The sequence below is a fragment of the Dermacentor andersoni genome, chromosome 8 (assembly GCF_023375885.2).
Source record: "Dermacentor andersoni chromosome 8, qqDerAnde1_hic_scaffold, whole genome shotgun sequence".
Classification (NCBI taxonomy): Eukaryota; Metazoa; Arthropoda; class Arachnida; order Ixodida; family Ixodidae; genus Dermacentor; species Dermacentor andersoni.
Genome location: NC_092821.1, coordinates 129,573,506 through 129,585,002, shown reverse-complemented (window position 1 = coordinate 129,585,002; position 11,497 = coordinate 129,573,506). Strand labels below are relative to the sequence as shown.

At 44.7% G+C, this 11,497-nt stretch overlaps 1 long non-coding RNA gene across 1 annotated transcript; it reads right to left on the bottom strand.

Annotated features, from left to right (window-relative positions):
• Nucleotides 1–2,100: 2,100 nt before the first annotated feature.
• LOC126526016 (uncharacterized) lies at nt 2,101–10,532 on the bottom strand. Its single transcript, XR_011889937.1, has 3 exons — nt 10,358–10,532; nt 3,799–3,999; nt 2,101–2,219 (listed from the first exon to the last, which is right to left on the bottom strand). It is a non-coding gene; the product is annotated as an uncharacterized lncRNA (long non-coding RNA).
• Between the last annotated feature and the right edge of the window lie 965 nt (nt 10,533–11,497).

Here is an 11,497-nt window from a genome sequence, read left to right as displayed (position 1 = left end):
GGACGATACGTGAAATGTTTTGCTGCCTTCGATTGCATAGCGGGCCTTTCTGAAGTGCGCGTTGTTAAATGAGCTTGATCAGTGTCAAGTAACGTGACGCAGTTCTCGACGAGAGTGACAAACGTGTCAGCACTCGTACTATCGCGGCATTCTGCGATGGCAGTTCGCAGTAAAGATATAAATCCCCGCGGGCTGCCGATTTTACCTTTCGTTTTCTCTTTGCTTGCGGCGTCAGTTCGCGGTATGGTGATACTGATTTTCATTTTATTTTCTGAGAAATCCAAACCCCTCTCTAGTGTTATGTTCGAGGTCACGTTACTTACGTACATATCTGGTACTTGCGAATGGGTGCTCTTGCTTTCTATTGGTTGACCAAAGCGGCTTATCAATAACCGCAATCCTGTCTGCATGTTACCAATTCAAGATGAAGATCTCGCCACAGCGCATTTGTGATGTCACGTTGCTTGGAACGAAGGTAATTTCCAATGAGGACACGTCGTTTAATTATCTCGGGAACCTCAGCGCAGGTATGGATGGAGAGTAAACATTTCACTAAATATTATAAACGCATCTAACTAATCACGCATGAATTGAAATTTATGAAACTACAAAACTTGGGGTTAGACACTAGGTTATGTTGAATATATACTGAAAACAAACTACACCGCTAGATTTTGTAACCTTCTTAAGAGGAAGCTTTAGCTCGGGTGCTCCTATCCAAATACACATAAAAAGAAAATTCCATTTTCTTTGCAACCACTGCACAAAATTTGGCTAGGTTTATTACATTTAAAAGAAAAACTTAAAATCTTGTTACTGTTGGTTTCGAATTTTTTATTTGGATTTTCCGTTCTTTATTAAAAATTAAAAAATATCAATAATTTTCGGAAAACGATACTATCAAGTTTACAACTCTGTAACTAAGCAACACAAAATGATACCACAATTTTGTGAATTACATCTAATAGTACATATAAAGCGGGCAAAATCGACGTGTTACACACCAATCTAAAAAAAGTTCACTAATAAGGGAATACAACTTTCGCAGAACCCTTGCACACATTGCAACAAATTCACGTAATATATCAATTGACATATTGAATTTGTCCGCCTTTTATGATCTAATGAATGCCATTTACAGAACTGCGTTATCGGTTCATGATGCAGAGCTAGTAACTTGTAGACTTCGTGCTTCTATCTTTTTTTGAATTGTTGGATTTTTTGAAAATATCGTTAACAAAATACAAGGTGTAAATCGAAATTCCGCTTCCGGCAGTTGCTAGAATTTAACTTTCTCTCTCAAATGCAACAAATTTTATTAAACTTGGTTCAATGGTTATCTCAGAAAAACGTTTTTGAGTTTTACATACATTGGTATTGGCCGCGTCGGAGTTCGACCTGAACGAAAGCTTCCTCTTAAGTTACCGATGTTTTTTTTTTTCCGCGATGAATTCCACTCTTTAACGAGCTTCCTGCGGACTAGCATTGCAATATCTACGTAATTAGTTTCTAATTAAGTCATCCAGCGAAACATTTTTGATCTTGATGGAAGGTTAACGGCATGCGGTCACGTCTTTCATCCCCCCCCCCCCCCCCCAAAAAAAAAAAAAAAGTGGACAGTTACTTTAGCACAAGCAAATCAGGATGCAGGCGAACGCCTGCCCGGTCACGAGACATTCATTACATTACCTGACATTTTCGTTAGAATATGCTGTTACTTTGAATTAATTGCTTTCTCCAGCCAAAGGTCACGAGTTGGAATACTTTAAATTATTGTACCTTAATTACCTGCGTATTATTTAACATCGCCCTAGTTGAAACAAAATATCGCAGGTTCAACTCCCACGAGAGGTCGAGGGTTCAACTCGTACCAAAGGTGAAGAGTTCGTCACCCCATGAATTTCACCGCCATAACTCCGGAAGGCGTTACGCCGGATATGTGATCTTTTGTCCCTTGAGCCATCTAAGGCTTTCTCTTTAATAATAAGAAAGGCCACATGCGTAAGGCGCAATGACAGATAAATTAACCATTCTACCATATATGCTCGCCCGTTAACAGTTAATGGCGCAGCTTTGTTAACGTCGGCTCTGATCACCTTCTCCTTGAGTCCCTTTTCCGAGTCAAACGTCAAAGTGCGATTCTCAGTAGGGTCAAACGTGTACTCTGCATCCACTTCGGAATCACGGCGGTAGTATTTTCCGTACTCCTCCGAGCAAACCTGCAGAAAAAAAGAGTATTATGCATTATAACCTTCAGAATAACAAATGACGATGTTTTATCAGTGCATTGTTGTTACGGACATTTCACTGCCAAGTCATTAACTTGCAAAAGGTAGGAAAAATAGAGAACACCTGAAAGAAACGAACCACCACTTACAGACTAACAAATGGTCTTTGGTTCGTGCAGAGATATGTACACGTTTTCAACAATCGTCTATACATGAAACGTCAAAACGTGTCAAAAATAAAAGTGGAAAGTTTGCCTACATGGCGCAGATGTCGCATAACGACGTGACAGAAAGAAAAGCTTTGACTATGCTAAATGGAATGGTTTTACAATCTTGAGCGTAGCCTAAGTGCACAACACATTCATTGGTTAAAACTGCCTGCGCTTCGAAGATGAAGCTGTAGGTAGCAGACGCAATACAACTGCTGTTAGTTTAAATGACGAACCTGAATAGACATGCTCAGATTTTTATCCTGCTAAGTGATTAATCGAGGGTTGGAATGTGCCTCTGAGAGTGACAGCTGTGTTAATAGCAGCCATAGCTGCAGCCGCTGGAGAGCAACATTTCAGCAGGAGGCCTCACGTTGTACCTCAACCTATGAATAGGCAGCTGACTAACAACGCGTCGTATGCTTCCCCGTAGAATTAACGCTGCGACAACGTAACAAAATTTAGAGCTCAAAGTTATTCCGTGACCTTCACAGCTGCGTGGACGTTCGTTGCAGGAAACGTCACCATCTCAGCGAAGCATAAATGCAACTGTCGAAAAAGAAAGCTGCTTCCACTTAATGGGGGTGATTCCAAGCAGCTAAGAGGTTTTTTTTATTTAGAACACTACATTTTTTGAAGACTACTTCCGACTGCTATCTCATCAGCTGTGTCTTCATCGGGTACGTGCAAAAAATATTCTGTTTGCTTCGAACGGCGAAGCATAGAAAGTGACAGCAAGGCCTAGCGCTGGGCTTGGACTTCTCGGACGTTGGTCTAACCGTGCTACATGCGGCTGCGGCACGCTGACGCGACGAACCTCACAAGCGAACTGCTGCTGTGTTGAAGGAACAGCACCCTGGCGGCTGCCGGGCATCCCGCTATGTCGGCGTGACGAGGCACAAATGCAATTGCGTTCATGGCGTCTCCGCTCGGTAGCGCAAGCGATGAGACCGAGGGGAAACCATCCGCTTTAGTCAGCGCCCAGCAAAATACTAGTTGCCGTTATATTGAAGTTTACTCTCGATTGCGCTCGGGCCAGTGCGTACACAGAGCAGCTGAGCAGCAACACTTGTGTGGTCGTAGTGTTAGCCCGCACAGCTATCAAGGCGGCAGTGCAAGGCAGAACGCTGCCCCGAATTCACCACCGAGCCAATATCGAAGCATTCAATATGGGTCCACTTCGCTTCAGTGCTCGTGCAGCCAAACGCATTCCGCGTTTTTGGAAGCTCCCCTAAAACCCGGGCGTCGGCCTGGCATGCACCGTTTATCGTGGGACGATGTGCGGCCATCACAGCTGCTGCGCTGATACCGCGAACGCGAGTCCATCGTCGGTATAGCTGCTATCGTAACAAAAAACTTACTTGTCTTGGATGGACGTCTCCGTGATTCTGATCGTCAGGGGAGTCAGTGCATGGATTGAATAGGCTGAAGGATTCTTCTACGGTATTGTTTGAAATATGTTCCGGTGTGTACTGCTGCGCCCGCATCGAGAAAGATATATATAATAACATATTTTCTTGATTCCGCTGCTTCATCCATCTCAGGTTGTCGAGAGCTTGCACCTGACGATGACAGAGCAAAGAAACAAAACGCAGTTGAGTCCATAGGTGGAGGCAAATGAAATGGTGTACGTGTGGTGTAATCCTCAAAACAAGCCACTCCGCAATACTTGCAGGCAATATGTCATACGTTTTCACTAGGAAATCGTCTCGTAGTGGGACGCGACAAACTGAAGCAGTGAAAAGCAACATTACCGTGTATTACTGAAAAGTTGATGGAACTAGGTCCGGAATTTTAAGCTATCAAAATAACCAAAATACTTAGATACTCGCTGATTTCACCCTTTATATATAGCCCCTTTCAAAGGCACCGTGAGCAAGCTTCCCGCAGAGAGAGTGCATCAGAATAAAAGCACTCATAAACATCCTGAAAACACACAGGCCGCCTATAGAAACTGACCCTGTCAACCTTTAACAGCCAAACTTTGTGGTGTGAGGCTAGCTTAGGAGGACTCTTAGAGGAACTATAAGACGCTGTTGGGAGTGTTATCAGCCTTCATGAGATTAGAACTGGTGAGGCTTACACATTGCTGAATAACAGCCATGTCCTCTATTATAGAGGACTCCCTGATAAGGAGCAATACGGGGTAGTATTCCTAATCGATAAGGACATAGCGGGCAACATTGACGAATTCTAAAGCATTAACGAGCGGGTAGTAGCAGTCGTAATCAATCATAACAAGAGGTATATAATAAAGCTAGTACAAGCCTTGGCAACTACGGCAATCGTTACGGCAATTGTTAGTACAAGCAATCGGCAAATACGGCGTCGTTTCTAGAAACGCTGTAGGAAAGATACTGGTAGAATTTGCAGAAAGGAATAAGTTGAGAATGAGGAACACTTTTTTCAGAAAACTTAGCAACAGAAAGTGGACCTGGAAAAGCCCTAATGGTGAAACAAGAAATGAAATTTATTTCTTACTTTCTGCCAATCCTAGCCTAGTGCAGGATGGAGAAGTTATAGGCAGCTAAAGTGCAGTGATCATAGGTTAGTGAGGGCTACTATTCACCTTAGTTTGAACAGAGAAAGAGGAAAATTGGTGAAAAAAAAGCAGGTGAACCTAGAGGCAGTAAGGGTAAAAGGAGACAAATTAAGGCTGGTACTTGCAAACAAATGTGCAGCCTTAGAACAGAGAAATGACGATGATAACATAGCGGTAATGAATGAAACCGTAACGAGGGTGGCTTCAGAGGCAGCAATTGAAATGGGAGGCAAGGCACTAAGGCAACTAGTAGGCAAGCTCTCTCAAGTAACAAACCACCTAATAAAGAAACGACAGTGAATGAAAGCGTCCAACTCAAGAGATAAGATGGAATTCGCGGAACTGTCAAAACTGACCAGAAAAGCGAAAACAAGAGATACTCGAAATTATAACGCGAGAAAGGTTGAAGAAGCCGAAAAATATGGACACAGTTTGAAATCAGTGAGAAGGACACTTGGCATAGGACAAGGCAAGATGTATGCACTGAATGATAAGCAGGGTAATATCATCAGCAATCTCAATGGTATAATAAATGCAGCGTAATGTTTCTATACTTACCCGTACAGTACCCAGAGGACTTAGGAGAACTCTATTCGGAACGATAATGAACTGGATACAGATACTGTTTCTATAACTAAAGATGAGGTCAGAAGGGCCTTGCAGAGCATGAAACGGAAAAAGCGGCAGAATAAGATTGAATAGGAGTCGATGCAATCAATGATGGAGGAGAGAAAATGTTTGGAAAACTGGCAGCTCTTTACACGAAGTGTCTATCGACTACAAGGGTCCTAGAAAACTGGAAGAATGCAAACACTATACTAATCCACAAAAAAGGAGACGTTAAAGAATTGAAAAATTATTGGCCCATTACCTTACTCCCATTATTATAAAATATTCACCAAAATAATCTCCAATTGAATAAGGGCAACACTGGACTTTAATCAACGAAGGCAACAGGCTGGCTTTGAAAGGGATACTCTACAATGGATCACATCCATGTCATTAACCAGGTTAACGAGAAATCCGCAAAGTACAATAAGTCTCACTATATGGCTTTCTCAGATTACGAAAAAAGCATTTCATTCAGTAGAGATACCAGCAGTCATAGAGGCATTGCGTAATGAGGGAGTACAGACCGCTTTCGTAAATACCCTGGTACGTATCTAGAGAGATTCCGAAGCGACCTTAATTCTACACAAGAAAAGTAGGAAGATACCTATGAAGGAAGCGGTCAGACAGGGATACACGATCTCTCCAGTGCTATTCACGGCGTGCATGGAAGAAGTATTCAAACTATAAAACTGGGAAGGTTTAGGACTAAGGATCAACGGCGAATACCTCAGCAACCTTCGGTTTGCAGATGACATTGTTCTATTCAGCAACACTGCAGACGAGTTACAACAGATGATTCAGGACCTTAAGAGGGAGAGTATGAGAGTGGGGCTGAAGGTTAATATGCAGAAGACAAAGATAATGTTAAGTAATAACAGTAATAAAAGGCCCAGTGAACAAGAGTTCAGTATCGCAAGTCAGCCTCTAGAGTCTATGAAAGATTACGTTTACCTAGGTCAAGTAATCACAGGGAACCCTGACCATGCGAAGGAAATTCACAGAAGAATAAGAATGGTTTGGCAGACATCGTGCGCTCCTGACTGGGAGGTTGCCGTTTTCATTGAAAAGGAAAGCATACGTTCAATGCATTTTAACGGTGCTGACATATGAAGCACAGACTTGGAGGCTGACGAAGACGCTTGAGATGAAGTTCGCGCAAAGTGCGATGGAGCGGAGAATGTTAGGCATAACTTTAGGAGCCATATAGAGAGTGGTAGGAATCGGAGAGAAAACGGGGTATAAAAAATATTCTAATAGATAGTAAGAAAAATGGCGTTGGGCAGGTCATGTAACGCGAAGATTATGTAACTGTTGGACCATTAGGGTGACAGATAGGTACCAAGAGAAAGCAAGCGCAGTAGAGGACTGCAGATTACTTGGTGGTACGACGAAATTAGGAAGTGTGTTCAATCGGGCTGGTTGGTTCATCTTGAGAATAAAATCAGGAACGGCACAACACAGGAGAAGCGAGTAAAGAACTCTTTACTCGCTCGTCTTGTGTTGTACTATTCCTGTTTTTATTCTAAAGAAATTAGGAAATTTGCGGGTGCTAGTTGGAATCCGTTCGCGCAGGACAGGGGTCAGTGTGAATCGCACGGAGAGGTCTTCGTCCCTCAGTGGACATAAAATAGGCTGATGATTTTTATTTATTTATTTATTTATTTATTTATACACATGCCTCACAGGCTAAAACTGGAGTATTCCGTGAGGGGTGAAAGAAAAACAACATGTAGCGAAAACAGGAGAACACAGCTAACAACAATTAAACAATTGAAACAAAGACGCCGTTTAACATCAAGCAAATCAAGAACAACAACACTCTGTACGATCAGAAGCGCGCATAGCTCACCGAACTCCTGGCAAAGAACTGCAAACATATGGATACCTATAAACTGCTTGCAAGAAGTGAGAGGAGAGGTGATACTATTAAACATTCTGGCGTTCAAAACGCCAGGCAACGAGAACGAGACGCTAGATCGAGACATCCAGACGTGGGAAGTCAGAGTTGCCCGGCAGGATCTCAATGGCAGGTCCCCCGCGGGTCCCGATCGAGTGACCAACAGAGCGCTCAAGAACCTGAACGAAGCGGCCACCGAAATGCTCACGAATTTCTACAACAGGTGCCGGCAAGAAGGAAGACTGGCCAAACAATGGAAAGCAGCCAAGACGATCCTTATCCCCAAGCCTGGCAGGGCGCCCAACACAGAGAACCTCAGGCCGATCTCGCTCACTTCGTGCGTGGGAAAGGTCCTCGAGCACGTTCTCATGAACAGGTGACATCGTTACCTGGAAGAATCGGAGCTTTACCCAAATTCTATCATCAGGTTTCGGAACAAGCTCGGGACGCAAGACGCCATGATCTTACTGAAGAACCAGATCATCGACGATACGACGGGCACCACGGACAACAGAGCCATACTCGGGCTGGACTTGCAGAACGCTTTCGATAAAGTGAGGCACTCGGCTATCCTGGCCCAAGTATCCAGGCTAAACATGGGCAGGAGGACATACCAGTACATCAGACTTCCTGACGGAACGGACCACCGAAATCTGCGCGGGAGACCTGCAGCTCGAAGAGAAGACGCTGGGCAGCGTCGGAACTCCGTAGGGGTCGGTGATCTCCCCGCTACTCTTCAACCTCGTGATTATCGGGGTGGCCAACCGGCTAGAAAGAGTAACGGGAGTCCGGCACACCATTTACGCCGACGACGTTACGCTATGTGTACCCGGAGGAAGCGACGGACACATCGAGACAACGCTGCAAGAAGCGGTCAACGCCATCGAGGAGCAGCTGGACCGGGTCTGGACTCGTTTGCCCTACGGCCAAGTCAGAACTGCTGGAGATTCCACCGAAAGGAGCGGGCAAGAAAAGATAGAATATGGAAGTACGAGCGTCCCAAGATCACGGTCAAGATGGTGGGAGGACAAGTAATACCGGAAGTCGAGATGATTCGAGTGCTCGAGCTGCTCATCCTGCGAAACCGAGTCAACGGTGAAACGGTCAAGAAGCTCGCGGGCAAAGCGGCCGCGGCAATGAGACTCATCAAGAGGGTGTCCAACAGAAGAGCGAGGATGTAGGAGGAGAGCTTGACTAGGGTCGTTCAATTCTTCGCAATTAGCCACACTACGTATGTGGCCGCCTTGCACAACTGGAGGCCGAGCGAACGTAACAAGATAGACGCCACCATACGCAAGGCGTATAAGGCGGAACTCGGGAGCACGAGCACCGAAAAATTCATGGCGCTGGGAGTCCACAACACGCTGGACGAAATAGCCGAATCACAGAGAACGGCGCAACTCGAGCGTCTCTTTGAAACGAGAACCGGAAGACAGATACTGCGGGACCTTGGCCTCGAGCCGAGGGAAGGCAAGCAGAAGAAAGACGTACCTCTACCGGATAGCATCAACAGAAAGCTCAGGGTCTGCCCGATCCCGAGGGACGTGAACCCCGAGCACAACAAGGAGCTGAGGTTGGCGAAGGCCAGGCCTCTCGTGGACCTCCACGCCAGGGAAGAAGGCGCCGTCTTCGTGGACGCGGCGGAGTATCGAGGGAGCAGCGACGCATACGCGGCGGTGGTTGTCGGGGCATCGACGGGTGCAACGAAGACCGCGGCGAGCGTCCGGACTTGAGAAGCGCACAGGGCGGAGAAGGTGGCCGTCGCCTTGGCCGTCGCCGACCCCGAATGCACTACAGTGTTGTGTGACTCTAGAACGGCAGTGAACAACTACGCCAAGGGTAGGGCATGTAGTGAGGCCGCGCGCATACTGTGCAAAGCCGAAGACATCGGACGGAAAAGTGGTGTTGTGATCAAGTTGTTTCCGGCCCACATGGGCAGTGACGTGTCGGAACGCGGGAACGTGAACCACAACGAGACGGCCAACTCGGCTGCGCGGAAGTAGCGAAGGACCAAGACATTGAGGAGCACAACGCACGAGACTGAGGTAGTGGTCGCGTCGCGGTAAATGTTTGTCCTCACTGCGTGGAAGGAGCCTAACCGATTCTGCAGGCATTTTCAATAAAGTTGTGATCTCTCTCTCTCTCCACATTGAAACGATTCTGATTTCGCCTAGTTGCACTCTAATTTCGAGTATGTGTAACACGTGTCATACTAAGACACTCGGTAAGCTACTTTGGTGTTGCACTCGGTGTCAGCATGGCATCTTGCAAATGTTCCATGCATCTTTTTTTTTTTTTGACGGTGCTTTACATTAGACGTATCCTTGGCTTGATGTTGTTTTCAAGTTGCACGACATGAAATTGTTATCACATCTCAAGTTCCTGTGCAGAATTCCGGCGTAGAGTCTACACCTTGGAACTTAACAAAACACAGGGATGAATCAAACATTCTTAATCTGTTCTGGCGGTGCGCTCTTTTCGGATTTCTGAAGATGCAAGAAAGGAGGCGCAAATAATTTTTGAATTGTCAATTTAAATTTCTACCTGAGGCAGCCACACATTAAGCAGGCAACATTCGTACAGATTGTTTGCAACGCCAAGCAAGCTGGACCTCGCACTTGTGTTCAACGAAATCAAAGTAAATATGGGAGACTATTTTATATAATGCAGTAGCAGCTTCCGTTCTAAGCAAAGGTTCACTGTTTAGAAGAGTACCCGATTTCTAGGCACGCAAGCTTGATATTCTCAAGTATTTTATAATATTGCTTCGATACATTAAACAAAGAGTTTTAGTAAACACTCGTCAAATCTCCCGCCGCTTCATGTGTTTGCTGAAAAATGTAAACACAACAATACCACGTAAACTTACAATCGAGGTAGTGCCGTTGACGAGTTCCCGGTCCCGAAGAGCCCCGGTAGTGTTCATCATAGACATTGGAAAGACCCAGCAGTTGGAGTCGGCGCTACGCGGGATTGACATATGGGTGATGGCTATGTAGTACGTAGGCTGGAAGACTTTACTGAAATAGAGAGCATTTCACATATCACGACAATTATACGCTGCTGTGCATCACTACTGACCGAAGCACTATTTCCCAGCGCTAATATTAGCAGGTGCCTGTGTCAGCAACCGGTGCATTGTTTGGGAAGGCTAACCGCATGGATAAGCGGCACATGACATTTTTTTCGCTGATGATAACTGCTTATTACCGTGCAGCCATATGCGCTCACAATCGTTGCACGCACATATTTTCTAAAGAACGCTAGCGAAATATTTATTTCAAGACTAATAGACTCTAGAGACATTCACTTAGATTAAGAGTATTGAATCATATACTACTGCGGGCTCACTCCACATAGGTTATTGTTTATTCATGCATTTCTCGTCTAGGTTGTCTCGCCTGTCCACACACATATTTAAATGAAAATAGTGAGCTAAGCGCCTTCTGCTGATGATCCACTCATTGTTAAAAACAAAACAGGCGTAATATTTGTTTGCTGCAATACCATTTGGGAACCATATACTCGAGTGTTGCTGTAATAACATGTAGTCTTCAATGTATTTTGTTAGAAATGTAACACTCTTCAGCCAGTTTTCATTTTATAACCCTCACTTTTACGAAGAAAATTCAGAGTGATCAGACAAACAGAAAGAGATTGTGTGGAAGAGTAGCATAAGAAATTGTAAACATTTCCGCATTTGTTGTTGATAAGCACCGAAATTTCAGCATCAATTCCAAGCAGTGGAGTTAACGCAAGAAAAACTGCATTTAAGTTTCTTGCTCTCTTCGATTTCTTGATGTGAAGACAAGAAAAGTTGTAAGGAAGCTAAAAGATAAAAGCATTACCTTTAGCAGTTATTGAAATATTTACTAAAACTGATTAGTACATTTAGGGTGGTTAAATGACAGTGCTTTCCGCCAAATATGAATGGATGACGTAATAGTTGTTGGGTTCCTTCTTTCTTTCGGGTAAGGATTGTCCCACAACACAGACCAAGTAAGTCATT